Source organism: Macaca fascicularis, chromosome 6 (genome assembly GCF_037993035.2).
Source record: "Macaca fascicularis isolate 582-1 chromosome 6, T2T-MFA8v1.1".
Taxonomy (NCBI): domain Eukaryota; kingdom Metazoa; phylum Chordata; class Mammalia; order Primates; family Cercopithecidae; genus Macaca; species Macaca fascicularis.
In genome coordinates this window covers 19,478,385-19,497,458 of record NC_088380.1, presented here as the reverse complement: position 1 = coordinate 19,497,458, position 19,074 = coordinate 19,478,385, and positions in this window count along the sequence as shown.

Below are 19,074 nucleotides of genomic sequence, written 5' to 3'. Positions count from 1 at the left end.
GACAAGGCAAGCAATACAGATTCATTTAATTTATATGGTACTTAGGTGAGGCATACAAATGTACCCTGGTGTAGAATGGTTAAAAGTAAAAATATAAAATAAAAATGAAAAATTAGTTGAAATGTATTAAGCAAATACAAAAAGTGATAAATTTGGGTGTCAAAGTCAATAGAAAAATCACATTGAATTAAATGTAAGAATAAATGAATAATTCATATTGCTATATGAGCAATATTTGAAAAAATCCACAATGAATTAAAGGAGCATCATATATCCAGTAACATAACATCATAATATATGATGGACTATCTGCTATCAATATAAATAAATATTTATAATATCTTAATATAAAAGGACAGCAGTAGCATGACAGATAAAGTTCTTAAAAAAAGATTTTTTTTTTTACAGGAGTTAAGGAATTAGGTTATATATTTATACACACCACAAGTCGATTTCCACCCCTCTACCCCACTGCTCAAAACTCTACTTTTTAAATAGTCATTTTTCTTATATTATTTGAGATTATTACATGTAACTGAAATCAGGCAAGAAAGTGCAAGCATCTTAAGAGAAAGATGACTTTTTCAGACCCGAATATACAGGTCTGCTTATGCACCCTCAATGAGTTTTTTTTTTTAAATTTTATTATTATTATACGTTAAGTTCTAGGGTACATGTGCATAATGTGCAGGTTTGTTACATATGTATACTTGTGCCATGTTGGTGTGCTTTACCCATCAACTCGTCAGCACCCATCAACTCATCATTTACATCAGGTATAACTCTCAATGCAATCCCTCCCCCTCCCCACTCCCCATAATAGGCCCCTGTGTGTGATGTTCCCCTTCCCGAGTCCAAGTGATCTCATTGTTCAGTTCCCACCTATGAGTAAGAACATGTGGTGTTTGGTTTTCTGTTCTTGTGAGAAACAAATTTTTCAGTAGGAAGAATTCTGAAGGACACAGTATAAATAATACAGCATGTTGAAAGTGCTTGAGTATGCCATTGACAGTGATGATTAAGAGAAGTATGTGATAAAAGAAAGACATAAGAAAAAAAAAAACACTGTATGGCTAGTCATGAGGCCTAGATTTTCACAAAACACACAACAATGTCATTGATTGCCTATTAAAAACTGCAAAACAAAAAAAGAATTAACATGCAAAATTTGCTCCAGATGGCTCTGGAAGTACAAACTTTGTGTAATCTGCACAATTTATTTGTGCCTTGATGATAAATGAAAATATCATGAGGTGTTCCAACAACATTATAGGGATTATCAAAAAGGGTATTTTAAGGGAGAAAGATTACCTATCTTAAAAACTATTCAGTGTAGATGAAATTGATACATTTTGAGAAAAGAGATTATATCCCACACCTGGCTGGGAGGGTCCCAAGCCCACGGAGCCTCCCTCATTGCTAGCACAACAGTCTGTGATCTAACCGCAAGGCAGCAGCGAGGCTGTGAGAGGGGCGCCCGCCACTGCTGAGGCTTAAGTAGGTAAACAAAGCTGCTGGGAAGCTCGAACTGGGCGAAGCTCACAGCAGCTCAAGGAGGCCTACCTGTCTCTGTAGACTCCACCTCTGGGGACAGGGCACAGCTAAACAAAACAAAAAAGCAGCAGAAACCTCTGCAGACGCAAACGACCCTGTCCGACAGCTTTGAAGAGAGCAGTAGATCTCCCAACACAGAGGTTGAGATCTGAGAATGGACAGACTGCCTGCTCAAGTGGGTCCCTGACCCCTGAGTAGCCTAACTGGGAGACATCCCCCACTGGGGCAGACCAACACCCCACACCTCACACGGCGGGATACACCCCTGAGATAAAGTTTCCAAAGCAAGAATCAGACAGGTACACTCGCTGTTCAGCAATATTCTATCTTCTGCAGCCTCTGCTGCTGATACCCAGGCAAACAGGATCTGGAGTGGATCTCAAGCAATCTCCAACAGACCTACAGCTGAGGGTCCTGACTGTTAGAAGGAAAACTAACAAATGGGAAGGACACCCACAGCAAAACTCCATCAGTACGTCACCATCATCAAAGACCAAAGGCAGATAAAACCACAAAGATGGGGAAAAAGCAGGGCAGAAAAGCTGGAAATTCAAAAAATAAGAGCGCATCTCCCCCTCCAAAGGAACGCAGCTCATCGCCAGCAACGGATCAAAGCTGGACGGAAGATGACTTTGACGAGTTGAGAGAAGAAGTCTTCAGTCCCTCAAACTTCTCAGAGCTAAAGGAGGAATTACGTACCCAGCGCAAAGAAACACAAAATCTTGAAAAAAAGAATGGAAGAATGGATAACTAGAATAATCAATGCAGAGAAGGCCATAAACGAACTGACAGAGATAAAAACCATGACACGAGAAATACGTGACAAATGCACAAGCTTCAGTAACCGACTTGATCAACTGGAAGAAAGAGTATCAGCGATTGAGGATCAAATGAATGAAATGAAGCGAGAAGAGAAGTCTAAAGAAAAAAAAAGAAGAAGAAATGAACAAAGCCTTCAAGAAGTATGGGATTACGTGAAAAGACCAAATCTATGTCTGATTGGGGTGTCTGAAAGTGAGGGGGAAAATGGAACCAAGTTGGAAAACACTCTTCTGGATATCATCCAGGAGAACTTCCCCAACCTAGTAAGGCGGGCCAACATTCAAATTCAGGAAATACAGAGAACGCCATGAAGATACTCCTCGAGAAGAGCAACTCCAAGACACGTAATTGTCAGATTCACCAAAGTTGAAATGAAGGAAAAACTGTTAAGGGCAGCCAGAGAGAAAGGTCAGGTTACACACAAAGGGAAACCCATCAGACTAACAGCAGATCTCTCAGCAGAAACTCTACAAGCCAGAAGAGAGTGGGGGCCAATATTCAACATTCTTAAAGAAAAGAATTTTAAACCGAGAATTTCATATCCAGCCAAACTAAGTTTCATCAGTGAAGGAGAAATAAAATCCTTTACAGATAAGCAAATGCTTAGAGATTTTGTCACCACCAGGCCTGCCTTACAAGAGACCCTGAAGGAAGCACTAAACATGGAAAGGAACAACCGGTACCAGCCATTGCAAAAACATGCCAAAATGTAAAGACCATCAATGCTAGGAAGAAAATGCATCAACTAATGAGCAAAATAACCAGTTAATATGATAATGACAGGATCAAGTTCACACATAACAATATTAACCTTAAATGTAAATAGACTAAATGGTCCAATTAAAAGACACAGACTGGCAAACTGGATAAAGAGTCAAGACCCATCAGTTTGCTGTATTCAGGAGATCCATCTCACATGCAGAGACACACATAGGTTCAAAATAAAGGGATGGAGGAAGATCTACCAAGCAAATGGAGAACAAAAAAAGCAGGGGTTGCAATACTAGTCTCTGATAAAACAGACTTTAAACCATCAAAGATCAAAAGAGACAAAGAAGGCCATTACATAATGGTAAAGGGATCAATTCAACAGGAAGAGCTAACTATCCTAAATATATATGCACCCAATACAGGAGCACCCAGATTCATAAAGCAAGTCCTTAGAGACTTACAAAGAGACTTAGACTCCCATACAATAATAATGGGAGACTTCAACACCCCACTGTCAACATTAGACAGATCAACGAGACAGAAAGTTAACAAGGATATCCAGAAATTGAACTCATCTGTGCACCAAGCAGACTTAATAGACATCTACAGAACCCTCCACCCCAAATCAACAGAATATACATTCTTCTCAGCACCACATCACACTTATTCCAAAATTGACCACATAATTGGAAGTAAAGCACTCCTCAGCAAATGTACAAGAACAGAAATTATAACAAACTGTCTCTCAGACCACAGTGCAATCAAACTAGAACTCAGGACTAAGAAACTCAATTAAAACCGCTCAACTACATGGAAACTGAACAACCTGCTCCTCAATGATTACTGGGTACATATCGAAATGAAGGCAGAAATAAAGATGTTCCTTGAAACCAATGAGAACAAAGATACAACATACCAGAATCTCTGAGACACATTTAAAGCAGTGTGTAGAGGGAAATTTATAGCACTAAATGCCCACAAGAGAAAGCAGGAAAGATCTAAAATTGACACTCTAACATCACAATTAAAAGAACTAGAGAAGCAAGAACAAACACATTCAAAAGCTAGCAGAAGGCAAGAAATAACTAAGATCAGAGCAGAACTGAAGGAGATAGAGACACAAAAAAATCAATGAATCCAGGAGTTGGTTTTCTGAAAAGATCAACAAAATTGATAGACCACTAGCAAGACTAATAAAGAAGAAAAGAGAGAAGAATCAAATAGATGCAATAAAAAATGATAAAGGGGATATCACCACTGACCCCACAGAAATACAAACTACCATCAGAGAATACTATAAACACCTCTATGCAAATAAACTAGAAAATCTAGAAGAAATGGATAATTTCCTGGACACTTACACTCTTCCAAGACTAAACCAGGAAGAAGTTGAATCCCTGAATAGACCAATAGCAGGCTCTGAAATTGAGGCAATAATTAACAGCTTACCAACCAAAAAAAGTCCAGGACCAGATGGATTCACAGCTGAATTCTACCAGAGGTACAAAGAGGAGCTGGTACCATTCCTTCTGAAACTATTCCAATCAATAGAGAAAGAGGGAGTCCTCCCTAACTCATTTTATGAGGCCAACATCATCCTGATACCAAAGCCCGGCAGAGACACAACAAAAAAAGAGAATTTTAGACCAATATCCCTGATGAACATCGATGCAAAAATCCTCAATAAAAAAAAAAAAAGAATTTTAATGGTAAAATCAACACTCCAGGCATGGTGGCTCACATCTGTAATTCCAGCACTTTGGGAGATTGAGGTGGGAGGACTGCTTGAAGCCAAGAGTTTGAGACTAGGTAACAAAATGAGAAACTGTCTCTAGAAAAAGTTAAAAAAAAAAAATAGCTGGGCATGGTGGAATGAACCTGTAGTCCCCACTACTCAGGAGGCTGAGGTCGGAGGATCACTTGACCCGAGGAGTTGAAAGCTGAAGTGAGCTGTATTCTCACCACCGCACTCCAGCCTTGGTGACACAGAGACCTGGACACTGAAAAAATAAATAAATGCAACAATGAAAAATAAAAATAAATCAACATATTTAATATATTGAATTTTCAACTGTAAAACCGAGAATATCTCCTTTCTACACATTACTGTAACATTTATCAATTTCAGTGATTATCACAGCTCACAGAAAACCTCAGTGAGTTCTCAAACTTATAAACATTAAAAAGAGAACATTTATCATTATAATTTAAGAAGACCAACTATGTAGTAATAATAAGTGATGAAACAACTGAATAAAAATGAAGATTAAAAACATTCTCATAAATTACTCTATGGTCAAACAAAAGTAAAAATATAGGGTTATAGCATATTTAGAGGAGATTGTTGTTTCAAAAAAACTTGATTCCCTTTACTCTTGGACATTGAGTTTGTTACATTTCTCTTCCTCCCCGGCAATAGGATGTGGCCTTGTACCTGAGTTCTGGCCATTGAAATACACATCTAAATAATTTGGCTGTTTCTAGGTTTGGCCGATCAAAACCTCCTAAGCTCAATCTCCTCCTTCCCATCTATCAGCTGAGATATTATTGGGGGTAGAGACACAGAGGAAAGGATCTTGGGTGTTCAAAAATAATGCTATAAAGACTTTTAACAATGTGTAATATATGCCTTGTTATATTCATTCTTTTTTATTTTAAAATATTTGATTGACAGAGAAAAATTGCATATATTTAAGATGTGCAATGTACCTATACATTTCATGAACCTATACATTTGTGTACTGTTTTTACAGTCAATTAGTACATCTATCACTGCTTTTAATTACTCTGTGTGAGTGTGTGTATGTGTGTGTGTGGACATATAAAATCTGCTCTCTTAACAAATTTCAAATAAACCATAGGGTTTTTCATTAAATCCCCAGAACTTAAATTAATCTTATAATTGAAACCACCATTCTACTCCCTACTTGTATGAGTTTAACTTTTATAGATTCCACAGTTAAATGATATCATACAGTATTTGTACTTCTGTTTCCTGTTTATCTCGCTTAGCAGAATGTTCTCCAGAGTTTGCAGGATTTCCTTCTATTTATGAGTGAAGAATATTCCATTATTTATATACCTTATATTTTCTTTATCCATCCATTTTACTCATCTCTTCTCAACATACATCAATTTCATCTACACTGAATAGTTTTTAAGACAGGTAATCTTTCTCCCTTAAAATACCCTTTTTGATAATCCCTATAATGTTGTTGGAACACCTCATGACACCTCATGATATTTTCATTTATCATCAAGGCACAAATAAATTGTGCAGATTACACAAAGTTTGTACTTCCAGAGCCATCTGGAGCAAATTTTGCATGTTAATTCTTTTTGTTGTTGTTGTTGCAATTTTTAATAGGCAATCAATGATATTGTTGTGTGTTTTGTGAAAATCTAGGCCTCATGACTAGCCATACAGTGTTGTCTTTTTTCTTATGTCTTTCTTTTATCACATACTTCTCTTAATCATCACTGTCAATGGCATACTCACAGCACTTTCAACATGCTGTATTATTTATACTGTGTCCTTCAGAATTCTTCCTACTGAATAATTTGTTTCATTCACATGGGCACATTTAATCATTTTTCCATCAGTGGAATTTATTTTACTTTCAATACAATCATAGTCATGGGCTTCTTAATAGCGCTTTCATCCCTGTCACTGCATCTGCATTTTAGAAATGATGAAGTAAATAATTTTTGTAAAATCTCTCAAAACTGAGCAAAATCTCTCAAAACTGAGCAAAAATGGCAAGAACTCCAAAGAATAACAACTAGATGGCTGAGACAAAAATGGCAATGACATATCACTAATATTTGTCAGTAGTGGATTGCACTGACACTGTTTTGTTCTGGACTTTAGCTTGCTTTGAATGTATAAGAGTCAGTGAAGTAAATGTTTAGAAAACAGGGAGCATCTGCTCTGTTATTTATGTTTCTGTCTACATTCTGTAATCTCTTTCTGCCTTTCACTTTCCATTCATTCATCCACTTACCTATCTACCTGCGTATCTAACCGGAATGCATTATTTCACCACATTCTGATACAAAGTGTGGCCATATTTTATTTAATGATAAACTATAATAATTCTGGATTTCTACCATTTGTAATAATATGAAGTTTATATCCTCATCTCTGTCCAACCAAAGAGTAAAACACAGACATACTGAAACATCACAGAAGCTCACTGTTTATGCACATCATGGTTAGAGTATAAAATAGCCTAAGAAAGTTATTGTGGCTTCACAGTGGCAAAGTGGTCTATAAGATTTGAAGAATATTTTTTTCATGGTGGGAAATGACACAATGACTCTTGGATAGAAGAGAAGCAGATTTTTTTTAACAGCTCCAAAAAATAGAAGACTACCAAGTGGGACTACACAGAGTGCTATACCTGGTGGCAAGTGACATGGGATTAGGTAAGTATCAAGGGCTCCCTGTGATTGGCTAATTTGGATAATTTTGGCCATCTCTGGGACATAAAGGCTGTCCCTAGCTATCTAGTACTTGGCCCTGGGACAATTAGAGTGGATGTGTAGTGGTTCCGAGTGTGATAGCCCAATAAGGAAAGTGGTCAGAACTGTGCTCAAGAGGGAGAACTGACCAACTTCTAGCTGAGCCAAAGAAAGCACAATAAAAAAAAATTTAAAAAAAAATTTAAACAAGGATGAAATGCTTCTTGCCTATTCTTTTTATTTTTTTTCTTTTTCTATTTTTCCCCCCAGAACAGAGTCTTGCTCTGTTGCCCAGGCTGGAGTCCAGTGGCATGATCTCAGCTCACTGCAACCTGTGTCTCCCGGGTTCAAACAATTCTGCCTCAGTCTCCCGAGTAGCTGGGATTGCAGGCATGCACCACCACGCCCAGCTAATTTTTGTATTTTTAGTAGAGATGAGGTTTCACCACGTTGATCAAGCTAGTCTCGAACTCCTGATCTCATGATCTCCCTGCCTCAGCCTCACAAAGTACTGGGATCACAGGCGTGAGCCCCCATGTCTGTTGCCTATTCTTTTGATAATATATTGCTCTTGTGTGCATTGCCCAAGGGGATTCCATCATCATTATCCGCTTTCCAGTAAGCAGGAAATGGAAAGAGAAAAAGGGAGGACAAGTCTTCTTTGATAGACATGGTCTAGAAGCTCATCACTTTTTCCCACAATGTATTTCATAGTTCTTGATCACATGTTTAGGTCAAACTATGAGGATGCTAGAATCTAGTCTCATTAGGAATATTCATATAACCACTTCAAAATGCTGTCGCTCTAAAAAAGTAAAAAGACATGATGGAGAACTAGTAGCACTTTTTGCCAGAACTAGTGACAATGAATGAAGAGAAGTAATGATGGTGGTAAAAGTCATTGAGCCATAGAGCTTGGCTGGTCCAAGAGAATGCCTCCAGATGGTGGGTTGAGCAAGAGCTGTTATGAGATGGAAAACCTAGGGTAGAAACAGGTCTGTAAGTGAGATTGGAGCAATGTTATTTAGATAAGGAGTAGCACATTAGGACCTTACAAAGTAGATTGAATAAAATCTGCTAAAAAGTAACTGGGTAAATAAAGAAATTCTTTTTTTATTGATGCATAATAATTGAACACATTTATGTGATATTTGAATACATGAATACATTTTATAGTGATCAAATCAGGCTATTTAGGATGTCCATCACTTTTGAATGTTGGGGTTTATTTCTTCTACCTAACTGCATGTTTGTACCCCCTAATCAAGCTCTCCTTCACCCTTTGCCTTCACCCACTTTCCCCAGTCTCTGTTATCTATCATTTCTATTCTCTGTCTCCATGAGATCAACTTTTTGAGCTTCCACACACGAGTGAGAACATGCATTGTTTTATTTTCTGTTTCTGGCTTAGTATACTCAACACAATGACTTCCCGTTCCATCTTATTCCACAAATGACATGACTTCAATTTTTTTTTATGATCAAATACTCTTCCATTGTATATACACCATATGTTCTTTATCCATTCATTTGTCAGTTGGCACTTAGGTTGATCCTGTATCTTTGTTATTGTGAATAGTGCTGCAGTAAACATGTAAATGCAGGTATCCCTTATATATACAGATTAATTTTCTTTTGGATAAATTCCCAGTAATGCGATGGCTGAATCATATGGTAATTCTGATTTTAGTTTTTGAGGAATCCCCTTACTGTTTTCCATAGCAATTGTGCTAATTTACATCCCCACCAAGAGTGTATAAAAGTTCTCTTTTCCACATATTCTCACCAGCATCAGTTATTTTTTTTCCTTTTTAATTAATAATAGTCATTCTAACTGGGGTAAGATAGTATCTCATTGTGGTTTTGATTTCCATACCTGATGATTATGTTGATATGTTGAGTACTTTTTTCATATATCTGTTGGGCACGTGCATGTCTTCTTTTGGAAAAAAAGGTCTATTCCTGTCAGCACACTTTTCAATGGAATTATTTGTTTTTGTATAGAGTTGTTTGAGTTCATTGTATATTCTGGATATCAGTCCATTGTGAGGTGAGTAGCTTGCAAATATTTTCCCCCATTCAATTGATTGTCTCTTCACTCCGGTGATTGTTTTCTTACCTTTTTTGGTTTTGTATAGAGTGCCATCTATATTTCATTATAATCCCCTGTGCTTTTGAGGTCTTAACCATGAAATCTTTGCCTAAACTGATGTCTGAAAGTGTTTTCCTAGGTTTTTTTTTTTTCCTAGTTTTATAGTTTGGGCTATTATATTTAAATCTTTAATCCATCTTGAATTGGTTGTTGTATCAGGAGAGGTAGGAGTCAAGTTTAATTCTTCTGCATATTTAATTTTCCCACCATTATTTGTTGAAGAAGGTGTCTTTTCCCAAGTGTATGTTTTTGGAGTCTTTGTTAAAATTCAGTTGGCTGTAAATATGCGGATTCATTTCTGAACTCTCTATTCTGTTCCATTCGTCTGTGTGTCTGTTTTATACAAATACCATGCTGTTTTGGTTACTACAGTCTTGCAGTGTATTTTGATGTCAGGTAGTCTGATACCTCTAGCTTTGTTTTCTTTGTTCTGGATTGCTTTGTTTATTAGGGATCTTTTTGGGTTTTATACAAATTTTAGGATTTTTTTTCTAATTTTATGAAAATTAACAGTATAGATTAAAAGACAAAGCACAACTATATACTTTCAATAGCATTTTGACTGAGGGTATTTTGAAAGGAATTGCATTGAATCTGTAGACTACTTTAGGCTATACGGTCATTTTAACAATATTAATTCCTCTGATGCATAAACATGAGATGGCTTTTTATTTTTATGTTTGTCATTTTCATTTATTTCATTAGTGTTTTGCAGTTTTCCTTGCAAAGATCTTTCACCTCCTTAAATTTATTCCTAGGCATTTTACTTTTTTGTAGCTATTGTAAATTAGATAGCCTTTAATTTCTTTTTTCAGCTAGTTCATTATTGGTGTATAGAAACACTATGGATTTATGTATGTTGATTTTGTATCCTGTAACTATACTGATTTATTTTGGTGGAGTCTTTAGATTTTTCTAGACATAAGATTATATTATCAACAAAAGGAACAGTTTGGCTTCCTCTTTTATAATTTGTATGCTTTTAAATTTCTTTTTCTTGTCCGATAGTTCTAGCTAGGGTTTGCATTACTATGTTCAGTAAAATTGGTGAGACCACACATCCATGTCTTGTTTCAGTTCTTATAGAAAAGACTTTTAGCTTTTCTTATTTGAGTATGGTGTTAGCTGTGGGTTTGTCACATATAACTTTTATTATCTTGAGATATGTCCCTTTGCCAAATTTATAGAAAGATTTTTAATCATGAAGTGATGTTGAATTTTAGCACACGTTTTTCCTGTCTATTGAGATAATCATATGGTCTGGCTGGCTTTGTAGAATGAGTTAAAGTCCCTCCACTAAAAATTTTTTGGAGTATTTTGCAAAGAATTTGTGTTAGATTTTTCTTATAAGTTTGGTAGAATTTAGCAGTAAAGCCATGTAGGTCTTAGTGTTTCATTGTTGGGAGACTTTTTGTTACTGATTTAATCTCATCACTTGTAATTGGTCTGATGAATTTTATTTTTTTCTATTTCTTCCTGGTTTAATCTTGGTAAGATACATGTTTCCAGAAATTTGATTATTTTCTCAGGATTTTCCAATTTGTTAGCATATAATCGTCTCTCTACAGATATAATGGTTTCTCTACAGATTCTATGTATTTCTGTGGCACCATTTGTAATGTCTGCATTTTCATGTCTGATTTCATTTTATGGGCTTTCTGTCTTTATTGCTTGGTTAGTCTGGCTAGCGGTTTATTCATTTGTTCATATTTAAAAAGAAAAAAAAACCCACAACTTTTTGTTTTGCTCTTTTTTTGGTATTTCTTTTAGTCTCCATTTTATTTAGTTCTGCTCTAATAGTTATTATTTCTTTTCTTCTACTACTTTAGGGTTTGGTTTGTTCTTGCTTTCTAATTCATTACAAATCTCGAGGTACCTTGTTAGGCTGTTTATTTGAAATCTTTCTACTTTTTCGATGTAGAAACTGTTGGATAAAATGTTCTTTAAATGTCTGTTAGGTTTATTTGGTCTATGGTGCAGAGTAAGTTTCATGTTTATTTGTTGAGTTTCTGTCTAGATGATCTGCTCAATGTTGAAGTAGGGTCCTGAAGTCTTCAACTGTTATCATGTTAGATCTCTCTCTGTCTTCAGCACTAACAATATTTGCTCTATATATCTCAGTGCTTCTCTGTTGGGTGCATACATATTTACAATGATTATATCTTTTGGTGAAATGTATCCCTTTATCATTATATAATATCCTTCTTTGTCTTAAAATTTTTTTTTTTTTTTTTTTTTTTTTTTTTTTTTTTTACTTAAAGTCTATTTAGTCTATGTAGGGGTACTCCTGCACACTTTCATTGTCTATTTCCATACTTCCCTTTTAGTCTGTGTGGATCTTTATGGGTGAAATGAGTTTTCTTGGAAACAGTGTATTTTTGGGTCTTTTCTTTTTTTTACCCATTTTTCAAGTTTATATCTTTTAATTGAGGAATTTAAATTGTTGACATTTAAGGTTGATCAATAGGCAAAGACTCACTCTTATTAATTAATTTTTAATTGTTTTGCATATCCTTTGTTTTCTTTCTTCTTCTTTTGTTTACCTTTACAATTTGGTGGAGGTTTTTGGTAGTGATAACATTTTACTTCTTTTCTTTTTCAGTTGTGCATCTGCTCTACCAGGAAGTTTTATACTTTCACATATTTCCATAATGATACACACCTTCCTTTGGCTTCTAGATGTAAGACTTCCTGAAGCATTTATTGTAGGACTGGTCTAGTGGAGATGAATTTCCTCAGTGTTTCTTGTCTGAGAAAAAGTTTACTTTTTGTTCATTTTGAAAAGGTAGTTGTGTATAGTATTCTTTGTTAGCAGATTTTTTTTCTTTCAATAATTTAAATAAATTGTTCTATTTTATTCTAGGCTCTCAGGTTTCTTTTGAGAAACATGCTGTTACTCTGATGGGGATTTTTTGTATTTGACTATAATATCCATTAGAGAAAACTTTTTTGGGTTGTATCAGTGAGGGGATTTTTGAACTTCCTGTATGTGGATGTTTATGTGTCTTGCAAAACTTGGAAGATTTTCAGCTATTATTTTGTTAAATAGGTTATCTGTGCCTTTACCCATCTCTTCCTTTTCAGGAACTCCCAAATTCAAAAAATTGGTCACTTTCTGGTGTTCCACATGGCACAGGAGCTTTCTTTACTGTTTTCTTTTCTTTCTTTCCTTCTCCATCTCCTTCCTTCTCCTTCCTCTCTCTTCTCTCTTTCTTTCTTTCTTTCTTTCTTTCTTTCTTTCTTTCTTTCTTTCTTTCTTTCTTTCTTTCTTTCTTTCTTTCTTTCTTTCTTTCTTTTTCTTTTCTTTTCTTTCTTTCCTTTCTTTCATTCTACCTTTCTTTGTCTCTTCTTCTTCTTCTCCTTCTCCTCCTTCCATCTTTCTTTCTTTCTTTCTTTCTTTCTTTCTTTCTTTCTTTCTTTCCTTCTTTCTTTCTTTCTCCAACTTCTAACTGATTATTTCAAAACACCTGCCTTCAAGTTACTCTACCTGATTTAGTGTATAGAAGCTTATATTTTCCATTCTATTTCTTTGAATTTTTATTGTATTTATTGATTTTTGTTTACTGTGGGGGGTTTATGATATTTACCTTTTTGTTGAACTTCTCACTTAGATCATGAACTGTTTTTCTGATTTATTTAGATCATTTAGTTTTGTTGTTTGTATCTCATGGAGTTTATAAAATGGCATGATTTTGAATTTTGTATTTCATATATTTCCCTTTTTGGGATTTGTTACTGAATAATTACTTTGTTTCACTGGACATAACATATTTCCTTGTTTTTTACAGGTTTTTTTTGTGTCCTTACATTGATATTTCTATATCTGGCATAAAAGTCACTTCTTCTAATTTTATGAGTTGGTATTCATAGGGAAAGAATTTTTCCTATAGAGATATCTATAGTGTTAGTTGGGTACGCTGCTTTGACTTTAAGTCTGGGTGGGCACAATAGTGTAGTCTATGTATATTCTTTTTGGTCATAATCAGTGTCAGTGATATTTGTTAGATTTTTAGAGACTTAGGCTGTAGTTGTAGTGGACTCTATGGCAAGGCTTTGCTGGGGACAGAGATCCCAGGCAGGCTGTCCATTGGGCACCAGTACTGGAAGCTGGAAGCTGGGCATGCTTGCTCTGTGCCTTCAGGGGATATATTCAGGCACCATCAGTGGCAAATCTGGTAGGCCAATCACTGGGTCTCCAACAGTGTGCTTGGGTGCTGGTAGTGGCAGAATCAGGCCATTTGAGCAGGCTTCAAGAACCCAGATTGTATATGTGGTATGGCAGTAGCACTGGGAAGGGGCAGGCCCATCCTTATGCCTCAGATAATGTGAGCAAGCACCAGTGGTGACAGTTAAGACAGACCTATCCCCAGACTCCTGGACAGTGAGCCCAAGCAGTGGTGTCAAGTGGGATAGGCCCAATCTCTAACTGAATTGTAGTATTTCCTTCATTTATGAATATAAGGGGAAAATCACAGTAGTAGCAGAATCTTTGGCTTTATGAGTAATAGAAGTCACTGCTATTTTCATATGAGGTATTACATATGTCAATATAGGGAATATGCTCATCCTGACTTTGAAATTATCTTATTATTAGACTTGCCACTAATTCCTGTTTTTAAGGCATTTAGAAAGAAGCACATCTATTACCAAATCATGTTTAAACATTTTGACATTTATATTTTAGTATACTTGGTTTTCTTGGGAAACCTCTACATTCTATTTTATGGATTTAAAATAATTACAGGCACTCAAAGAAGGAGTTTACCCTGCTTTAGAAGACTGCCAAAAGAATGTATTACCCACCAACTGATTAAGAACTTCTCATTTAAACAAATCTGCTAAAAGGAGACTGATGAGCCAAGAATGAAGCATTTTTTTATGTTGTGTGTTTCTTATAATAAACCTTTCAATCATAGTATATCTATTTTTTGATGCAGCATTTGACAAAACTCATGGTAAATATTTTGTGAAAAATATCACTTGCAAATGTTCGTATACCTACTCACTCTGAATTTCTTATTTCTTTCAAAGTACTAGTTTAGAAGAATTATAATCTCTTCTCCTCCAAATTACATTGGATAGTCTCATTTATTTAGGTGATATTAAATTCCAGAAGGTGAGCCCCATTTCCTACGTAATTGTTTTCCTAAAGCTAAAACCATAGCTAACTCTTATCTGTGGGGGATATATTTTGAAATCTCCAGTGGATGTCTAAACCTGTGAAGAGTACTAAACCCTATATACATTACTATGTTGGTTCCTATATATAAATGCCTATGATGAAGTTTAATTTATAAATTAGAAGAATAAGAGAATAACCATAACTAATAATAAAATAGAACAATTATATCAATACACTGTAATAAAAGTTATGTGAATGTGGTCTCCTTTTTCTCTCTCAAAATATCTTACTGTATTGTACTCACCTATTTTCAGACAATCATTGATCATGAGTAACAAACTGTGGAAAGACACACGGCAAATAAGGAAAACTACTGTATATAACTTGAACACTAACCGCCAAATTAGGTTTCTCAGAGGATAATCATAGTTTCCACACTGCAAAATGCTATAAAATGAGTTGCAAGCTGTAATAAATATAAAGTACTATGTAAATTTTCAAAAATATTTTCCTTCAGTAGAATGAGAGTATTATAAATATAAAGTACTATGTAAATTTTCAAAAATATTTTCCTTCATTAGAATGCAAGTATTAAAACATTACCAAATTGAATATATATGAGAGTATGTCTTCCTTTCCCATTTATACACTGATTAAAATAAAAGTAATACATATTCAGAACTGCATTTTAAAGATAAAAATTATTGTTAGAATTCCTGTTTTTAAATATAATCTTTCACTTAAACCAGTGGTTCCTAAATAAGGATGACTTTGCTCCCACTCAGGGTATATTTTTAATACCCGCAGATATTTTTGGTTGTCATAATGAGGAGTAATGCTATTGGTATCTAGGCATAGAAGTCAGGGATGATGTTAAATATTCTATAATGCACAGAAGAGCATCCTACAGTAAATAATCTAGCCCAAAATGTCAATAGGGCCAAAGTTGAAACACTGATTCAGATGTTTAAATCAATATAATGTTAAGTAAATCAACCAGAAAAGAAGTCCCAATAAACAGATACATAGTCTCTTATGTGGAAATTCTTTGCCCCCTGTTAATTTATTTTCAATAGTTTCCTCTCTAATGCCAAACCAGCATATAAACTGACCTTATGTAGCTCCCATAAAGACATTTTTTCATCTATTATATGGCTTCCTCAAATTAACACATGCTGTCATATAGATCATTATCTTAAAATAGTTGTGCATACCATACTCTTTACTCACTTCCCTTTTATTCACATCTAAATTGTCTTCAATTCTAGATTAAACCCCAATACCAAAAAAATTCTCTTATTCATAATAGTGAGATTATTTTACTAAATTTGAGGGACATTTTAAAATATATTCATTTTACCTGACCATCTAGCATATTGGCATTGATTATGATTACCACACTGTGTTTACTGTGAAATATTTTTGTTATTTGCTTTTAAGGTAAGGTGTTACACTTTCCTAATTTTCCTTCTACTCACTTCCATTAATTTTTTTCAGCCTCCTCATCCATGTTGTCTTTCTTGTTGAACAAATAAAATGTTGATTTATACGGAAACTGAATGTGTGCCTCTACTTTTCCTATTCTGCATATAGTCATAGGCAATATTTATTACTCTAGGGCTGTCACATATCACCAGAAAAATGATTCCCAAATTCTATCTTTAGCTTATTTTCTGTTTTAAGAAAGAAACCTGATTATTCAATAACCTATTTACCAGTATAACATGCATGTGTCACACATACAACATGTCTGCAGTGGGACACTTGGTTTGCCATGCAAAACTCACACTTCTGTCTTTTTTTTTTTTTTTTTTTTAATCTCAGTAAATGACATTATCAGCTGATTAGTGATTGAAAGCAAATGCCTGGGGGTTTATACTGAGATGTACTCAATTTATTTCTCTCCCTCATTCTCATATCCAATCAATCATTAAGTACTACCAATTAGACTGCGATATGCTCTCAACTCTGTACAATTTCGTACATTTCCCTTTGGCGTTATTCTCTTATTGGCCATCTTCATTGTTTAACCTAGATTTCTGTAAAATCCTTTGAGTGCTCTCTTTGCCTTCTCTCCACTTAAAAGCTTTAATTGTCCTTTATAAGTCTCATGGTAAATGCCTTACCCTGGTTTACAAAACCCTGCATAATATAGCACCTGATAGCCCTTGTGGTTTGGCACTTACCACTCACGCGCTAGCCTCCACACCTCACTCTACCATCTCCTGATCTACTTTGATTTCCTAATGGAGGCTTACTCTCATATCCAGACTACAGACACTTGATTCAATTATCACAGAACGTTTTTTCCTCCTTTTTCCAGCTAACTTCAACTCATTCTTTAAGACTCAACGTAAGTCTAAATTGTTTCAGAAAATATATTGTAATGCTACCAACTGAAATATGACTTCAGCACTCATATTCTTATGTATCCAAAATACTTCTGCTTTGTCCATCTTAAGTATTATCCGCTGTAATATAAATATCTGTTTGTTTATATCAAACACTAGCTTAGAGTACTTGGGATTAAGTATATGGTTCATTCTCTTATTCTCAACATTTAATACAGTCTGTTTCCCCACCAAAAAACTCTTCAAAAACAAATTTTAATTTTAACCATATTTATAAAAATTTTGTCTGATCATTTCAATTCAAAATGATGTATCTTGATACGAATTCATAGCACAAATAATCTCTTTCCACATTTGCTTAATCCAACTGATGATGTTCTATATAAAATAAAAAATAAGAAAAAGTTATAACGTCTTATTTCAGTTTATAAAAATTTATATATTTTTTGAGTACATTATCTAAAACTTATTTTGTTGTTGAGAAAATAATAAAAATGAAATGAATTTATCAGCTGTTTAAGGAATTTGATCAAAAGTATACATAGTGAGGAAAATTGAGAGAGGTGATTAATAATAATGAATTCTTTTTCTATCCTTTATAAGATTTGTAAAACACGTTGATTTTTATTAAGTTCTTTTTTTGTATTTCATTTATATATCATACAGTTTATGATTAGAAGTCACATATAAGGAAAGGTGAGGAAAAAGTTGATAATTTGGAATTACTGAGGCAAAAGATGGGGAAAAAACAAGAAGTTATCTGTGCCCTTATTAATACCTGCACAAAGAAATAAGGAAAACAATACCACAGCTCCTGCAGATATAGAGATCTACAAGATTTTGAATTATTACTTTTCTGTCTATGAACATTTAATTGTGTGGTACAAAAAATCCATTTAACATGTGAAGTCACAGAATTGCTGAATGAAATAAAAATATAGAGATTTGAATTTCATGCACAAAGATAACACAATTGTTTCTACATCATACTTTTAAAAAAGTATTGTTGTATATTACAGATAATAAAGTGAAAAATTCATAAGCATAAAGCTTAAATACTTACTTTTTTTTTTTTTTTTTTGAGACATAGTTTCACTCTGTTGCCAAGACTGGAGTGCAGTGGTGAGATCTCGGCTCACTACAACCTCCACCTCCCAGATTTAAGCAATTCTCCTGCCTCAGCCTCCTGAGTAGCTGGGATTACAGGTGCCCACCACCACGTCTGGATAATTTTTTTTTTTTTTTTGTATTTTCAGTAGAGACAGAGTTTCACCATCTTGACCAGGCTGGTCTTGAACTCCTGACCTCGTGATCCCTCCACCTCAACCTCCCAAAGTGCTGGGATTGCAAGCATGAGCTGCTGGGCCCGGGCAATACTTTCTGAATGAAAATTTTTGTTCTAGGACATTCTCAGATTTTCAGAAAAATTGTGAAGATAGTTCAGAATGTTTTTGTCTATCAGACACCTGGTTAATCTTATTATTAAAATCTAACTTTAGTTAGTATAATTGTGACAATTGATAAACCAATGCTGATCAATTATTATGAATAAAGTTCTTACATTATTCAGGTTTACCTAATTATTTTCTAGGATCTCATCCTGGATTAACCATTACATTCAGCTCTCATGCTTTCCTAGACAGGCCTTCATACATTCCTTTTGGCTGGAAAAATTTCTCAGAGTTTTTTTTGTTTGTGATGACTTTGTTTTAAGAAGTGTTAAGCAGGTATTTTATATTATTACTTCTCAAGTATTATTTCTCAGCAAAGATTTTTCTGTTGTTTTCCTCAGAATTAGACTGGGACTGTGTGGTTTCGGGAGGAAGACCGTAGAGGTAAAGTGGAATTTTCATCATAGTAATAATGATGCATATTATTAACATAATTTATCACTGTTG